This window comes from Sycon ciliatum, chromosome 3, assembly GCF_964019385.1.
Source record: "Sycon ciliatum chromosome 3, ocSycCili1.1, whole genome shotgun sequence".
Classification (NCBI taxonomy): Eukaryota; Metazoa; Porifera; class Calcarea; order Leucosolenida; family Sycettidae; genus Sycon; species Sycon ciliatum.
The window spans coordinates 36699298-36701850 of NC_088645.1; the positions used below are offsets into that span (position 1 = coordinate 36699298).

Genomic DNA, 2553 nt, shown 5'->3' on the forward strand with positions numbered 1-2553 from the left:
CTTTGACAACAAAGACACCCACTCGATCGAAAAAGAATCTTCAAAAGCCAGCTCACTGCGCGTCCCAAACTTGGACGTCACATTTTGATGATTGATATCAAGTACACAAGTGCTGGTTTTCGCTGGCCGGGGCTCATATTGTCTAAGCAAGTGTGTTTTCTCCACATTCTTTTTCCCATGCAGGTATATCACAGTGTCATGCCAAACTACATTCTCAAACGCATTCGTTTCTCAATTCTGGGGATGATTGGACACGCACATCTCGCAGCTCTTGACGACGTCAATGTCAACCGTCGCCACAGCACAACCAAAAAGACCGCGATAGGAAGGTATAAAGTCCAGTTCTCAAAGCATAAAGAAGACTGTGGCCAAATAGAAAATTATACGACAGAAAGAGCTATGAGTATGTTGACAAGCTCATGTGTGAGGTGGTAGCGGTTGCAAATGGCAACCTCCATGTTCCTGCCTTGGAGAAGCGTGTTTCCCTGCCAAATTCCAGGTGGAAGCCTCCTGAGAAGGCTGAGGTGGTGCAGGATTTGGATATCTTTGCCTGATGGTATTCACAACGCAGGCTGGAAGACGACAACGAACGTGCTTGCCCAATTTGCCGTGTACATAGTGTGTACTGCCTGTGTGCCGCATAGCGTAGAGATCTACACAAACACAGAATGTCATATGGAATGTGTATGATGAGTGCTTGTACACATACCACATTGCTGTACCGTAATAATTATTATAGTCAAATACTCATTTACTCTACATATGCGCTGTATTGCACCTACCGGTACCTACCTGCACTTTCAGTGCGCGCGCCATATTAATTTAGTGTCCACTGGTACAAAGATGGAGGGTCTTGTAGAATTTACCATAATTGCTGATATCAAATTGAATTCCAATGATCTGGGGGATGAATACTGATTAGGACGCGTTCGATTACCTACTAGTACAGAGATGTCTTGGTCAGAAAGTACAGATTTCTTACTCTCCTGCCAGAATTTGTGCATTATTTTGGTGTACGCTTTCTTGACCCCACGCTTGTACGTTGCATGCCATGGTATACTAGAAAACGAGTTTATTGACAACGTCTATCGCTTGAAACGATAAAGTATGGGTTCGGGTGTGATCAAAATTAATGCACCCATGGTGCTCATAAACTGTGTGCAGTGCTCTCTTCACCAACAGAACACTACCTACCATACTTTGTAGATCTTGTACCAATCCAAGGGAAAATGACAAAGACAAATGTGAGTCATGCATGAAAACTTGTGATAGCACGGTCTATAGTACAGAACAACGTTGTTCGTGCTATGCCTGACAACAATAATTAGTTACACACAAAACATTACGCGCATCGATCCTCACAAGATAAGTCAAGACATACTCGGAGCAAAGAGAAATTTGTTTGTGTCATGCATGAAACTTGTGATAACTACCAGTACAATGTCTTTCTTGTGCGACGCCTACTGTAGTGCGCCTGACAACAATCAATTTCCCCAAAAAATAAAAATAAGTGTATCATGCTGATACGCGATCCTCACAAGACAAGTCAAGGCAAACTATTAAATTGAGGCTTACCTAATGTCAGACTCTTCTGTCACTGGCATTGGCGGCTTCTGCATGTCGAGATAACCTCGAAGAGCAGTGATGAGCACAGCCTAATGCAAGGATACGATCTCGTAATCTGCGAGGTCCGCTACGCAAGAAACCTTGGGCCGTCTTGTCGACAGCGACGGCAGCATCCTACCAGCAAAATCATTCCCGCGGGCTGGGCATGGCTATACACTTTTGTCCACGCTCGCACCAGTCGGAGTCCCAAACGAATCGAGATTCTGGTGGCCAAGCTACTCGTCTTCTGTCAGACGCAGCTGCTGACGCATCTTCTTCCTCCACATTTGTTACACGCGATGGCAGCTCCTCAGCAGAGTATCTGGGCTCCCTGCCCCAACCATACGCGGCGGTGGGCTGTTGGTCGTCCTCACTGGCCTCAGCATCGCTGCCTTCATTGCTGGGGACAGAGGATTGTTCGGAATCGCCCATCTTCCCTTGAAATACCAACTAAAATTAGTGCTTGTAGACTGGCGAAGAGAAACGACTTTGCCACAATGATGTAGGCAGCCCGTGATGATGTAACCAAATGGCCGCATGACGTCAGGGCGCGGCCCCCGTTTTTGCAATTTCAAAGTGAAATATCTCAAGAACGCTTCGTCGTAGAGACTTCGGACCAAGACCATTCGACTCAGCGCCCGAAACTCTACAGGCTATCAAAGTTTCATTTTTTCGTGGAGTTCCCCTTTAACCCCAACTGTGACAATTTCAATGATCTACGAACACACGTGCGTATTGAATAGCATGTCAACAGACCAGGGTGGCATGTTGTGTCAGAGAAGAATGTTGTGTCAGGGCGGGATGTTGTGTCAGGAGAGGACGTTGGGACCGAAGGGAGTTGTGTCAGGGTAAGATGTTTGGTCAGTTTAGTAGATTGAAACATTGCAGCACAGCCTCAAGATGATCATTAACCTGATATAAGATAACATCACGAGCGCTGGGAAATAC

General features: G+C 45.9%; 1 long non-coding RNA gene across 1 annotated transcript; it reads right to left on the reverse strand.

Moving 5' to 3' along the window:
- Nucleotides 1–324: 324 nt before the first annotated feature.
- Nucleotides 325–2093, reverse strand: LOC135812732 (uncharacterized). Its single transcript, XR_010552941.1, has 2 exons — nt 1576–2093; nt 325–653 (listed from the first exon to the last, which is right to left on the reverse strand). It is a non-coding gene; the product is annotated as an uncharacterized LOC135812732 (long non-coding RNA).
- Between the last annotated feature and the right edge of the window lie 460 nt (nt 2094–2553).